Source organism: Macaca nemestrina, chromosome 3 (genome assembly GCF_043159975.1).
Source record: "Macaca nemestrina isolate mMacNem1 chromosome 3, mMacNem.hap1, whole genome shotgun sequence".
Taxonomy (NCBI): Eukaryota; Metazoa; Chordata; class Mammalia; order Primates; family Cercopithecidae; genus Macaca; species Macaca nemestrina.
Window position 1 is genome coordinate 125,332,846 of NC_092127.1, and position 14,891 is coordinate 125,347,736.

Genomic DNA, 14,891 nt, shown 5'->3' on the forward strand with positions numbered 1-14,891 from the left:
TGAAACCAATTACCACAAATTTAGCAGCTTAAAATAACATCCATTTATTAAGTGACAGCTCTGAAGCTCAGAGGACAAGGCACAGAGTAGCTGGTCCTCACCTCGGCTTCTTAAAAGGCGAAAATCAAAGTTTTGACAGGGCTATGTTCCCTTCTGGAAGCTCTGGTGAAAGAATACTTCCAAACTAAATCAGGGTATTGATAGACTTCAGCTTTTTGAGACTAGAGCACCGAGGTCCCTATTTCCTTGTTGTCTGTCAGCCAGTGGCTACATTCAGCTCCTAGAAGTTACCTGCATTCCTTGCCATGTGACCTCAATGGGCAGTTAACAACGTGGCTGGAAAGAATGTCCTCTGCAACTATTTGGAGAAGACAAAAGGACTCACCTAACCAGGTTAGGCTCATCCTGAATAATCTATCTTATTCAAAGTCAACTGTGCTATACAACAAAACCTAATCATGGGAGTAAAATTCATCATATTCAAAGTCCTGGGATGTATACAGTTGTGTACACCAGGGGACAGGGTCTCAGGGCCATTATAAAATTTTGCTTACCATGTCCTCTATGTATCTCACTTCTCTTTGGTACCTTACCCTAAAAATATAGCCTCTTCTATTACTGCAACTGATATCTGTCTTCTTAGCTCAGTGAGAATAAGGTTCTGTGCTTAAATGCTATCTCCCTGCATAGCATTGTGGGGAGTGTCCCTAGGCAGACAGCTGATGTGAATATAAGGCTTACCTCATGTGTTTTTCTTCCCTCAAAGACCACAGTGTTTTTTTATTGAATGCTTGAAAACAGTTGACTTATGACTGTTGTTCAGCTTTCTAGTTGTTTACTTCAGAGGGGCAAGTCTAATTTCAGTTATTCCATCATAACTTGAGAAACAATGGGAAATACTTTTCTAAAGAGATGAGTCATGCAAATATCTGAGAAAAAGTATACTAGGAATAGATAACTAGTGCATCCTTCTTACACTATTATCAAATATGTTATCCACACTATATATAAAAGCCCACAGTTACAGAAGATATAATATTTTGGGGGAATACAATTTATGTAAGGAAGCTTATTTATTTATTTATTTATTTATTTATTTATTTATTATATAGCCTTAGTGGGCATGGAAAACAAGAGATATTTTGTATATAGAGAGCCTATATACAAAATCAGATAGAACACAAATATCCTCCCTTTGTTATTTGCATATACTGCCAAAGTAATCCGTCCAATCCTATGGCTTACACATTGTCCCATGGTCAAATGTGGTACACTCTCAAATATATTTCTTCAGCCTTGATTTCCCACTTTTAGGCCAATATATCTGATCCTCTACTCAACATATTATCTTGGTTGGTTAAAAAGAAAATTAAAATGAATATATCTAAAATCAAATTTGTCCCCACTCACCCAATGAAACAACTTATCTTCCCTAAGTCTTCCCTATCATAGTGAATGACAATTTTTATTCTTTCTATTGCTGAGGCTAAAAGCAAGGGGAAATCCTTGAGTTCTCTCTTTCACAACTATATCACAATAATATTCAAATTTTATTACTTTTTACTTTTAATCTTGAATCCTACCAAACAGCGAAATTTCTTGGCTATACCTCAAAATATGCTCCAAATTTTATCACTTGTTACTCCCTCAGGAACTGCAACTCTGGAGCAAGGTCACCAAAATCTCTCACCTTGATTATTGCAATTGATTCCAAACTGTTTATATTCTTGTCCCCAGCCCCAGTAGACCCTTCTTACAACAATCAGATGATTCTTTTTTTTTTTTTTTTTTTTTTTTTGAGACGGAGTCTTGCTCTGTCACCCAGGCTGGAGTGCAGTGGCCGGATCTCAGCTCACTGCAAGCTCCGCCTCCCGGGTTTACGCCATTCTCCTGCCTCAGCCTCCCGAGTAGCTGGGACTACAGGCGCCCGCCACCTCGCCCGGCTAGTTTTTTTTTTTGTATTTTTTAGTAGAGACGGGGTTTCACCGTGTTAGCCGGGATCGTCTCTCGATCTCCTGACCTCGTGATCTGCCCATCTCGGCCTCCCAAAGTGCTGGGATTACAGGCTTGAGCCACAGCGCCCGGCCAACAATCAGATGATTCTTTTAAACTATGAGTTGTAATCTCCCCAACCAAAACCCTCCTATGTTCCCCAAGCATGCCTAGGAAAAAAAAGGAAATGCAGTATATGCAAACAGCAAAGGAAGGATATTTGTGTTCTATCTGATTTTGTATATAGGCTTTCTATGTACAAAATATTTCTTGTTTTCCATGCCCACTAAGACTATATAATAAATAAATAAATAAGCTTCCTTACATAAATTGCATTCCTCCAAAATATACCAACTTATGTGATTATTTCCTTGCTACTTTTCTAACTGTAACATCAACCATTATTTATGGTAGCACACTGATCCCCTTACTGTTACATGAACAAATCAAACATCCCATCATAGGTTCTTTACAACTGATATTTATTTTCGGGAAAATTCTTACCTCAAAATCCATGTGATTGGTTCTTTCCCTCATATCACTATGGTTATTTCTCAGATGCCACCTCCAAAAAGAAATCTATCACGACCATCCTATCAAAGTAGCAATCCTCTCACTGTGCTTTATTTTTCTCCTAGCATTCATCACTTTTTGACATTATATTAGACATCAGTTTGTTGTACTCCTCCTCCACTACCATGTAAGCTAGATGGAGCCAGGAGTTGTCTGCCTTGCTTGACGTTGTATCCCCAGCAACTTTGATGTAGAAAGTAATCCCAATTTATCAGAGAGTAAATTGCCTGAGTTTCAACGGTCACAAAACTGAGAAGATACAGTTTTGCAACAGAAAAACATTTAGTCATTCATGCCCTTTTTACTGTCTACCGTCAACAAGACAGCATTAAAGAACAAGTTACTGAACCTGATTTTCAAGTAAAGAGACATTTAACAAAGAATTTGTAGACATTGTAGATATGTGTAATATCTCATAGAAAGAGCATACAGAGTTGTTATATGTTAACATAATAGATATAGATGATTAATGCTATGTGTTTTGTGAAAATGGTGGCTTCAGAATTTTTTAAGACCTGTGTTAGAAATATTCTAAAGTGTTTCTCAGCAACCATTACCTATCAGGGAATAGTTGCTCTCCAATATATCCTTTTATTTTTTTCTTTATTGATAAACTTTCACATTTATTATCACCAACAATACAGATATCCACATCTTATTCTTTATATAACAAAATGTTGACCCCTATGATAGACTGTAAGATACAAGACAGATTTTGAAACGCCATAGCTTACATTATCTCTTAAAAGGAGCTTCCTATTTATAAGATTGGGTCTTAGATGGCAAGTAGGCCAATTAAATATATTTATTATTCTTCCTTTTGTTAGTATTGTTGCATTTTTTCCCCTTTCCCAGATGTAACATTTCACAAAGTTTATTGCATGTGCTAATTAGATTAGCAATTACCCATTAAGTTAGATTTCAAAGTACGAATCACATTTTATATCTTAATTTGTTACTTCGTCACTAATTAGAACAGCAATTTTTCTAATGGATTAAGTTTAAATTATAACAATTCAGTCCAATTTTTATAAAGTCTACATATATTTAAGTAATTGAAATAGTAATCATTAGCTTATATTTGAATTTAATATGTCAAGTTAGTAAAAAGTCATACGACAGTTCAAGTCTGTGTAAAATATGGGAAAACTTATCAGAAACAACTAGAGTTAATCATTTCAGGACTGTCCAATTTTATCCAGGTTTGAGTTAAGAGACGAGTGACATACTACCTAATCATGCTTTTGAAGACAGATAAACTAAGTTCTCTGATAACAACAACAACAGAATACAAAATACAATATATTAAAATATCCAAAGTACACTTTTTATGAATGAGCCTTTCATCTGGCAGTAGGTGATTAGTATACCTTCTGGTGCAGTAGTAGTCAAGATGCATGGACTATATCAGAGACAAATAGATTAAATTTCAATTTTAAAATTTCTGATTAGTTTTGACATCTGAACTTTCAAAATTGTTCAAAGATCTATTTATTTTTGCTTTTAACAAATATTTTGTGAACAATTCTTTTGACAGATGTTTTCTTACTATCGTATTAGAGATACATCAAAGACATATAAAATGTTAACAGTATGATACCATAGATGTACATCTGAAACTGCCTTTGGTAAATTATGACAGTAAGAGAAATCTGACCATTGACTCCCCATCTTGCTTCTAACCTCCAAGCTTTCCTTGGTCATCCTCAGCATAAGCCATGCTACTTTGGGAGGAATTTAGTTTATAGTTTAATTTTGAAATAAGAATAATAATAGTCCCGCTGTATAACTAATTGCCTCCCTGTTTGAGTATTGAAATTGCCTTTGTAAGACTGATGAGAGGTCACAAGACAGGTGTAGTTTCTACAATCCATTACTAGGCAGGGGTAATCAGGCCAGAGGTCACAAGATTTGTGACTTTCTCAGTTGCTCCTATAGATAACATCTAGGATTGTTCTTTTTTTTTTTTTTAAAGATGTTTTTCAGACTGATCCCGCCCAGACTCATGACTCAACTGATCTGTTACTCCGCCCAGAGGCATACACAGCAGCACAGGCACTATTTCTCACAAATTCTACGATTTCTGCCCCAACTAATCAGTGGCACCCATGCCCTAGACTCTGTCCACCAAATTGTTTGTAAAAACCCTAACTGCCAGGCATTCCCGGAAACTGATTTCAGTGATAACTCCAGTTCTTCTGCATGGCCAATCTCAAGTCAATTAAACTCCTTCTACTGCAATGCTATCATCTCAGCGAACTGATTTTGTTTGTGCAGCAGGCAGGAAGAATCTGTCAGGCCATTACATATTTATTGGATAGACAATAGCCTATAAAATGACTATAAAATCTTGACTACATTAATGCCTTCCTACATTTACTACATTAACATTATTATTCTTTTGTCTATTCACTGTATTTAATAATTATCTTAGTCAGGCACAAGACACCGAATTGTTTAGCACAGTTCCCTAGTCCTAGGCTAAATACGAGTACCAGTAGAAAAAAATACAGCCGTTGTCAATTATAAACTCGTATAAATCCTGAAATTGCACTCGGCCTCACTAGACTATTACTGTGTAACTCACTCTGGTTCTTTGCTCTTAGTTATGACCCCAATATGTTAAAAGCTCATGTACATTTATAAATTAGTAAATACAGGTATTTTAAGATACTGATAACTAAAAAATAGGCCCGTTAACCTATTAGGATAACAAATGTATTACTGTCTGTTCTCCAAAAATAAAATTAAATATTACAATAAGCAAGTTACAATTAACGCTGCAAATATGTTAATGATAGAACTCTTGACAAACGAACGACTCACTACTTGCTTATGAAAGAGTCTGTATCTATGGAATGCTTTTAGCAAATTGTCTACAATAGGTTCATGGTAAACAAATACAAATCTTCGTATTTATGGGACAGCTCTCTGGAAATGTCTCAGAAGCTATGTAACTATCTGAATAGAAAGTGGAGCTGTTTCTTGGCCCAGGCAATTCTCCTCTGTGTAAGTAATGTAGTTACATATATTATCCCAGATCTTTCCTTGTTTGTCTAGGCTTGTGATTATTTATAGAATCTAAATGATTTACTAAAACTATCGGACTAGGTTAGATCTCTGATTCATATGAGTGAGATTTGACAATCTGATCCTTGGTGTTATATCATAGTATATGTTTAATATGTTAGGTTAACTACATGGCAGACTAAGTATTTTTAAACAGTCACATGATTGGGTGTAAAATATGTCACAGCCACTTAAAGCAGCTATCATTCAAGAATATGTGAAAAATGTAAGATCTTCATCCTTGCAACAAATATTCCTAAAATTAACTCTTTGTTTAGGAATCCAATAGCACAATCTAAAGATCTTTTGTCTATTAAGCCCAAGTATAAACCAATCCAATTTTTATTAAGATTTTAGGAAGATGAATTATGACACAAAACCTATTCTGTATAGAGGGTAAGAGAGTGGGAATGAAAAATCAAATCAGGAGGTTAATTTTCACTCATCTATTTCAAAGCTATAATAACATATCCTCCATTTACTTTAGGTTTCGATCTTCTCTTTAAATTCCCTTTTATTATTTATATCCTCTAAGTTTTTCCTCTCACCTTAAGCCATATGACTCCGTGTTCTCTTAATTATAATCATCTCCTGCTTTTGCATGGATCTTTCTGGTTATATTTATGATTTTACAAATATAAATGCATCACATGAAAACTTGTACATTTCTTTCTAGATTTCTTTTTTTCTAAGTCCAGAAAGTGCCATTCTATTAAGCAAATTGCCCTTTTCTTTTTAACAAATTATATTTACTGTCATTAAAAATGAACTCGTAAAAAAAAAAGGGCTTACTATTCATAGAGACACTTCTTTCAGAATTCAGATTTTGATGACGAGAGATTCTTAAAAATTATAACCTTACTACTTTTCAATCTCTGTCTTTCTCTTTTCTTTTTACCCCTGCTCAGTTCACCCCTATATAAGAATGACTTATCTGACAGGTAAAATTCGGAAAAACTCACAAGGCTCCTGTGGAACATAAGGTAGCTGCTATTTCATGCTCTAAATCTTCCCATGTCATCTACGCGCCCTCATGGGGAAGTTTGTCTGAGATCAGTTAGCCAATGGTAGAGTCACTTTCTGTCTGTTTAATGTTGAGGTTCACTGTGGGATTGAATATTTCACTTTCAATAATCTTTAGGTTCCTGGAAAGATCTCAATGAATCATTATTTCTTTAACTTACCAATGGATAATTAGGTTATTTTTAAATTTATATGTTTACAGTAAGTTTGTAACAAACATATTTGTAGCTATATTTTCATATATTTATGTGATTTATGTCTCTAGACCAAATTTCTAAAATTGAATTTGCTTATACAAAAAGTTTTGCATTTTTTAAATTTTTATAGGTATTTTCAAGGCACTGTCAATAATTTTCACTAATTTATACTCACAACAATAATGTAAAAAAGTGATTTTTCTACTGTAGTATCTGAAAAGCTATTTACAATTTTATTCATTTTATTTTCATGAGATTGAGCAAAATCTTAGATTTATCATGTGCTTCTTTTTCTGTAAATTTTACGTTTATGCCTGATAACATGTTTTTCTTTTTCTTTTCTTTCCTTTTTTTTTTTTTTTCTTTTTTGAGACAGTCTCACTCTTGTCGCCCAGGCTGGAGTGCAATGACGTGATCTTGGCTCACTGCAACCTCTGCCTCCCAGGTTCCAGCGATTCTCCTTCCTCAGCCTCCCGAGTAGCTGGGACTACAGGCGCCCACCACCACACCTGGCTAATTTTTGTATTTTTAGTAGAGGTGGGGTTCACCATGTTGGTCAGGCTGGTCTCGAACTCCTGACCTCGTGATCTGCCCGTCTTGGCCTCCCAAAGTGTTGGGATTACAGGCGTGAGCCACTGCTCCCAGCGGGTTTTTCTATTTTTTTCTCTTAAAAATATCTTTGCAAGAGATTCTTCTATGTTAACAAAATGTGTTCGTTTTTTATCATATGTGTTATAAATCATATTTTGTTATTTGCGACTTGCAATACTCTGTGTGTCTTTAACATGCATATGTTTTGAAATTTTATGTAGTTAAATTTCCTATATATTTTTTTTTATGGCTTCAGGATGTCAGGTTTAGAAACTCCTTTTTTTACTTCAAAGTTATACAATACTATTTTTTTAACTTCCACAATTTTCTCCACATTAAACAGTAAAGTTGGGTGATATGATTAGCCTAGCTATTTTCATATTTTCCTTTCTATAAAAGTTGAATAATGTTTGAGGTTGGATCAGAAATAGTAGTAAATGAAGAATGGTGAGCCACCTTGAGCTCCTAAAAAGCAAACAAACAAAAGCAGAAAAATAAATTTACAAACAGACAAACAAAAAGCATGGAAAAACAAGGGTCAGAAGTATCAGTGGTACCTGTAATATGGAAGAGTTGATAAAGTCTCTATAAAAAAGGATGTTTTGGCCAGGTGCGGTGTCTCATGCCTGTAATCCCGGCACTTTGGGAGGCCGAGATGGGCAAATCACCTGAGGTAAGGAGTTCGAGACCAGCCTGACCAACATGGGGAAATCCCATCTCTACTAAAACTACAAAATTAGCCGAATGTGGTAGTGGGCTCCTGTAATCCCAGCTACTCAGAAGGCTGAGTCAGGAGAATCACTTAAACCCAGGAGGCAGAGGTTGCAGTGAGTCCAGATCGCGCCACTGCCTTCCAGCCTGGGTGACAAGAGCGAAACTCCATCTCAAAAAAAAAAAAAAAAAAAAAAGGATGATTCAAAAGATTACGTGTTTCTTGCTATATAATACAGCTGCAGAAGAAAAGGCTCATAAAAGTGTTTTCCTTACTACTGAATGATTGAAAGATTGTTATCTATTTTCATTTCGATTTGCTTCAATTTTTATCACAGCTTTAAATACAATCTCTACTTTATTTCAGCTCACTTACCAATAATTCAGACGTATATAGGAACAGGTATTATCAGGTAGTGGGTGTTAAGGAAAAGCTTAACACCCACTACCTGATAACAAGCAAATAAAATAAATGTTATTTTCAAATATGCAATATTAAAGCCTATTTTGTAATCTACCATTGTAACTCTAAGTTAGAATTAGAGTAAAAATGAATTCTAATTTAAAAATTCTAATCAACTAGATACCTTGTATATGTTGAATGTTAATGACTATTATAATAACTTACACTAAGATGTATAATTTTATAATCAGGACTTTGCATTCATGGAATTAAATACATAAATATAAAATATTCAACACTGAAAATATCATCGGAAAATTTGTATGACTTTGTTGAGTGACTAGAAAAAATAATGGAAAAAACAAAAGCAACTTAGGAAAGGTAGACGTATTTAACTACCTAAGTCTAGTTATATTATTTTATGCTATTCTATTTTGGTATGGGAAACAATTCCCATAGAATGTTATGGAGCAAGTAATTGAAGAATCAATATTTAAAATCTATATAATAGTTAAAGATTTATTATCCCTAGTTGTTCAGAGAATGCCTCAAAGCGCTAAGAAAAAGATAAATCTGCTTAGTATTTGGAAAAAGATTTCAGTAATCAATTTAAATTTGAGGAAAATCTATAGCCAAAAAATATGTGATGGGGATCTAAACAATTTTTAAATAATTTCTATATGAATGAGACATATTTTATTTTATCTACCCATCATTTTGAATACCAATAGAAATACAACCTTCAATTTTGATGGCAATTTGAGGAAATGAACACTCTTGTACATTGCTAATAGAAATAATTATTGCTATAGCTTTTATGGAATGTAAATTGCCTTTATCTTTAACATTAAAAAAAGACCTGCCACCTTATAATTTTTTCCATGTCTTACTTTTGTGACTCTTTCATATAGAAGTAAAGAGAACATACATGAATACAGGTATATCGATTTATAGAGAGAAAAGAGAGAGAAAAATGGAGATACATATATGAATATATATATATATACACACACAGAACTATATGTATCAAGAGATAAATAGGCATACAGATATACAGATGTATACTGCAACATTAGTTTATTGAAACAATATGGGTAAAAATTTTAATGTCTTCAGTATTCATCATTAGAGTGGTATAAAAATCTTACACAATATTATTAAACTATTACAAAAAAATAGATACTTCAATATTATATACTGTACATTTTTTAACAAAGCAAGCAACCAACAAGTTAAGAATAATTTAAAGTGTATGATTATATTTGATAAAAATAGCAACATGCCTTAAATGTTTATGTGTGTGTGTGTGTGTGTGTGTGTGTGTGTGTGTGTGTGTGTGTGTGTGTATATGTGTGTTTTACTGGTAATGAAAAAACATATCAGATTAACAACATTTGTTAAATGATAAGTGGGCAGGGAGTTCAGGAGTGGGAATTCTAGGCCAATTACTTACTTTGGTTTGCTTAAATGTTTACAGAGAATAGATTCCACCATTGTAGATTTTGGTAAGAAATGTATGAAATGTGGAAAGAAAAATAAGACAATATAATTGGAATAAAAATAAATAAGAAATAAATAAAAAAGTTTTCCCCCTCCCTTCCCTCATCCATCCTCCCCTCCCCTCCCCTCCCCTCCCCTCCCCTCCCATCACCTCCCCTTCCCTCTCCTCCCCTCTCCTCTCCTCTTTTCCTTCTTTTCTTTTCTTTCTCCAAGGCTGGAGTACACTGCAGGGGCATCATAGCTCACTGCAGTCTCAAACTCCTAGACTCAAGCAATCTTCCCACCTCAGCCTCCCAAATAGTTGAAACTGCGGTACACACCACTGCACCTGGCTAATTTTTAAATTTTTTATAGAGTCAGAGTCTACCTTTGTTGCTCAAGCTGGTCTTGAACTCCTAGACTCAAGCAATCCTCCTGTCTCAGTCTCATGATATGGCGGGATTATAGGCATGAGCCACTGTGCCCAGCCTTAAGAAGCTTTTTGAATAAATTATTATTATTATTACAAACAAATTGTTTTGGGTCTCTAATTTTGAACCTCTTATTTTTATGTTTTAAATTTACTTTAGAAGTAATAGGAAGAAGTTTATAAACAAGAAAAAGATAATCCCATCATAAATGGGCTATTTCCACTAAACTATTTGTGTAAAAATTTAAGAAGATACGCTGCTGCTGTAAAATATGACAAAAATGTGTTAACTTACATTGTATTTTTTTTCTATCTATGCTAGAATGCATTCATCCTTATATTAGCTCCCAAGTTGAATTTGAAATATCTGGATGAAGGATTAATAATGTACTCTCTGCTTAGCTCGATTCAAACAAATTAGGTAATAAAGAAGCATTTGAATACATTATCATTTTGAGCTATGTTTTTTTCTCAATTAGGATGAATTAAAATGAAATCTTGCAATTTGTAAAAGTTTTTAAAAATTTATATCTAGATCTTATTGAGATTCTAGTTCTTTGGCATAAGAGATTTGTAAAGCACATGCAATCCTTCATTTCCAGTCACAATTCTAACTTAGATAAGCCTGAAGCTGGTTCAGTTCAGAACCCCACCTGGAGATACTGGGGCTTCCACCACCACTACCTCCTCCTGCTACCTACCACTAGGTGCTAAGATACTAAATGGACAGGGAAAAGGAAAGGGGAAATAAAAAATAACAGACTCATATGATAAAAATTTATCCCAGTCATCCAGTCTGAGTGACAGATGAAAGCAGAACTGATTTGCTGTTCCCCTGAGCACTTTTCCCCAAAGTGCCAAATATCAGTGTTCTTAAAGGTAGTATGTTGACAGGATAGTTATTAAAACTGTGAAAGAAGAGGAAGTGTATAAAAGTAAAACCTGGAGGCTGTCAAAAGATTGTGCTATTCTTCCCAATCAACCAATTTTACAGTCCTGTTGAGACCTGTCCTTTAGTTCAGTTCCTTGTTGATGAGACCCAGCTTTCCAATATCCACACACCTCTTTTTTACCCATACCCCATAAAAGAATCTCTGAGGCTCCAAGGAACTCAGTTTAAAACAAAATACAAAAATTATTGTCTTAGTTCAATACACTCATTCAGTAGATGAAGACATTTGAACTTAAATAGGTGAAATATTTTACCGGAAGTTATGTGTCTTAGTCTATTCAAAACAAACTACCATAGACTGGGTGGCTTCAAAACCAGATAAATTTATTCCTTGTGATTCTGGAACTGGAAAGTCCAAGAGCAAGGCACCCGATGAGGAAGCTGCCTTGAGTCCCTGATTCTTGGTTCATAGAGGACTGTCTCTCACTGTGTCCTCGCAGGGTAAAAGGGGTGAGGGTTTTCCTGGGCCCTTTTATAAGGACATGAATTCCTAATCACCTGATCGCTTCTCAAAGGCCTTACTTTCAAATAACATCACACTGGGGATTAGGTTTCAACATACAATATTTGCAAGCACGCACACATTTAGTCTATAACATTATGTTTGGTAATGGGCAGAACTTAGCTTTGAACTCACGACTTCTGCATCTGGGTTTCATTTTCTTTTCCAATATCAAGGTACATCGTAGGAGCCTGTCCTAAGTCTTAGTTCATCCTTATTTAAATAAGGAAAAAAGAAAGATTTAAAATTACCAGAGATAAAGTTTTAAGTAACCCACAAAACTTTCCACATTAAGGATTTTGTGTTTTATAAAAATTATACATGAATTTTTAAAAGTAAATATATTAGAAAATGTTTTGAAGATTTGCAACAATTTGAAAAAAATAGCAGATGAACCTCATAGCCTAGAAATATTTTAAAAATAAGAAAATGTTAGGTATGTCATGAATGCATAAAATATATGTAAATATGAGTCTATTTTATCATTTACTACCATAGACTACACACAAATCTATTATAAGAAGTTAAAATTTATCAAAATGTATGACACAAACACAGACTCTACGTGGTGCCATTGGCAGTTGAGAGAGATGTAAACAAATGTAAAGATGCAATATATTAAATCATAACTGCATAAAATTAACTGTAGTACATACTATACTACTGTAATAATTTTGCAGTGAGCCCAAGTGTTGCAAGTATTCCCTTAGAGCACTGTATGATGCTAACCTTCCCTGCATGAGCGGTTTGCCTCTCCAGTAAATTACTTATCACTGTAAAAAGTGATCTCTCACAGTTCTTGTGTGTTTTTCATCATGTTTAGTTGAAATACTGTAAACCTTCAATAACACCATGGAACCCATATGAAGTGCCACTAGTAATGCTGGAAGTGCTCCCAAGAAGGAGAGCAAAGTCATGACATTACAAGAAAAAGTTAAATTGCTAGATATATATCCTAGATTGGGGTCTGCAGGGCTGTCATCCGCCACTTTAAGATTAATGAATCCATCATAAGAAAAAAAAGAAAAGGAAATTCATGAAGCCATCCTGCAGCTATTCCAGCAGGCATGAAAACTTGTAGTTTTTGTGAAATACAAGATATGTGTTAATTGACTGTTCATGTTATCAGTAAAACTTCCAGTCAACAGCAGGCTATTAAGTTTGGGATGAGTCAAAATTATGTGCAAATGTTTGACTATTTCCAAGGGAAGAGTTGGTGTCCCAGCTCCCATGTTCTTCATGGGTGAACTATAGTTATACTGTCTGAAATGTGCTTCTAGGATGTTGATAATATTTTGTTTCTTGAACTGCATGTGTATAGCTTGTGACATTCTCTGAGCTGTACACTTAGGATTTTTGCAGTTCTTTGGATCTATTTTGTACTTTAATTAAAAAGTTAAACAATAGTGACTGTTTGTTAATACAGAAATTGCTATAGTATGGACTCATGGGAAAACCACAAAACTTTAATTCACCTACCCTGTGAAATATTACTGAATTGTTCTATATCTAAAGATCTGCAACTCTGAAAGGAAAACTGGAATTATTTTGAATATTGCATGAAAGAATCCACATTAAGTACCCAGCATAGTGCCTGGCATAGCAGATTTTCAATACAGTGTAATTCTCCTTAATAAATATGTTGTAATTTTAATTCTGTTTCAAAGAAGCATTAAGTGATAAAAGGAGTGCTGTCATTGTGGTTTAATTTTTAGGTCTAGCAAATGTTCGTTTTCTTTAATTTTTGGAGTTTGGAGTCATCTATAATAGTAAATCTTTACCTGAAATATCCTTCTGTATTTAATGCTCCTCAATTCATGGCCTTCTTGTTAGATTGACAACTGATGACCGATTCACTAACTTATTCATCTATTTATTCATTTACTTGTCCAGTATTTACTGAGTGTATTAATCAGTGTTCTCCAAGGATACAGAAAAAATAGAATATGTGTATGTGTGTGTGTGTTGGCGGTGGGGGAGCAGTGAGAGAGGAGAGAGAGAGAGAGAGAGAGAGAGAGAGACTGTAAGGCTTCAGTTCATAAGGCTGTGGGAGCTAGCAAGTCTGAAATCTTTATGACAGGTTGGCAGGCTGGAGACCCTGGAAAGAATTCCTGTTGCACTTCAAGTCTAAAGGCAGTTTGGAGGCAGTATTCCTTCATCCTCAGAGGACCTCAGTCTTTTTCTCTCAAAGCCTTCAACTGATTGAATGAGGCTCACTCTTATTATGGAGGGTAATCTTCTTTAATCAAAATCTACTGATTTAAATGTTAATTGTATTTTAAAAAGATCTTCACAGCAACATCTGCTCTTTGACCAAACATCTGGGCACCACAGCCTAGCAATTTTGACACATAACGTTAACCATCACACTGAGTTTTAAATATAAGAAGCATGGCTGGGAACTAAAAATCTGTTAAGCACATAACCTAGTGGTGGAAACTGAAAGGGAAGGAAAGGGGAAAAGAGGGACAGACACAAGGTCAACTAACTAGATTACAATAGGAAAAGCAAAATAACAGATCTTTGCCAAATGTCAAGGGAGCTGAGAGTAGGAAGTGAATAATTTTGCCTGAATAAAATAAGAGGTGCATTGATGCTCAAGATGCTTTCCTCTCATCCAGAAATTTGGCCCAGAGGAGCAATAGCTCTAGTCAGAGAGAAATTTAAAGAGAAGTGTGAAGTTCCACCTTGGGGCTCATGTGGAACTTGTTCTGGGCTTGGTTCCAAAATTTTTGCAAGCTTAAGCTGGGATTCAATTTTACAGTGAAATTGAATATGCATTGGGATCCTTCTTAGTTTGAGGCGTAGTCTTCAAAAATTTCCATCTCCCAGATAGATCTTATTTTATAAGAATCATATACAACTATTTGTTTGATTAAATATGTAGAGTTTTTGAAAGCCTTTTATAAAAAACTGTGAGTTATCCAGTTTTTCCATCTGAATTGTTCACAGTAGAATCTTCGGCAAAT

The 14,891-nt window shown here is 34.7% G+C and overlaps 2 long non-coding RNA genes across 2 annotated transcripts in view; one reads left to right on the forward strand and one right to left on the reverse strand.

Annotated features, from left to right (window-relative positions):
* Nucleotides 1–326: 326 nt before the first annotated feature.
* LOC139362197 (uncharacterized) overlaps nt 327–14,891 on the forward strand; it is a 228,047-nt gene continuing 213,482 nt past the window's right edge. The window contains exon 1 of the long non-coding RNA XR_011620585.1: nt 327–393. This is a non-coding gene — a long non-coding RNA (uncharacterized lncRNA). The remainder of the gene's footprint in view (nt 394–14,891) is intronic.
* The window catches only part of LOC105463586 (uncharacterized), a 67,969-nt gene continuing 64,747 nt past the window's right edge, over nt 11,670–14,891 (reverse strand). Inside the window, exon 4 of the long non-coding RNA XR_976423.2 lies at nt 11,670–12,135. This is a non-coding gene — a long non-coding RNA (uncharacterized lncRNA). The remainder of the gene's footprint in view (nt 12,136–14,891) is intronic.